The sequence below is a fragment of the Monopterus albus genome, unplaced genomic scaffold (assembly GCF_001952655.1).
Source record: "Monopterus albus unplaced genomic scaffold, M_albus_1.0 scaffold290.1, whole genome shotgun sequence".
In the NCBI taxonomy this organism is placed as follows: domain Eukaryota; kingdom Metazoa; phylum Chordata; class Actinopteri; order Synbranchiformes; family Synbranchidae; genus Monopterus; species Monopterus albus.
Window position 1 is genome coordinate 519,709 of NW_018128170.1, and position 610 is coordinate 520,318.

Consider the following 610-nt stretch of genomic DNA (forward strand, 5'->3'; position numbering starts at 1 on the left):
TTTTGTATAAGATGATGTTATGGGGTAGGACTGGATAAGTCTGACTTCTTCCTACTCCATTCAAACATGTACTAGGTATAAGCAAACTGATTCTGAATCAGCATTGGTTGGATTTGTATAATTATGTGTGTGCTGATGTCGTTTGTTCTGCATGTTTGAAAGAATAAATCAAATCAAATCAAAAAAGGATTTTTGGGGAGTTTCTCCTGATCTGAATCTAGGGTCTAAGAACAATAGTGTCGTACATTGTACAGATTGTAAAGCCCCCTCAGGCAAAAGTGTTTTGTTATACTGGGCATTGCAAATAAACATTGAATTGACTTGACCATTAAATAAATACTGGATCAAGTCTCAATCATATAAGAAATCCAACTAACAATGCACATGATTTGGCATTTCAATAATGTATTTCCTGCCTTTTTCCAAACTTCTAAAGTGAGGACATAACCAACAGCATACATTTACATAACCACATAATTATTTTAGCCTAGTTTACTACAGTGCTTTAGTTACTTTGACCGTTTTATTACTTGATGCTTGCAGTTTTCCCCTCATTTTATTACCTCTCTGGTTTATTTTCCTACTGCTGAACAAATATTCATTTCCCTAC

General features: G+C 34.3%; 1 protein-coding gene across 1 annotated transcript in view; it reads right to left on the reverse strand.

The window, feature by feature from the left end:
• dcaf5 (ddb1 and cul4 associated factor 5) overlaps positions 1 to 610 on the reverse strand; it is a 16,704-nt gene that overhangs the window by 9,876 nt on the left and 6,218 nt on the right. The gene's annotated exons all lie outside the window — the stretch shown is intronic.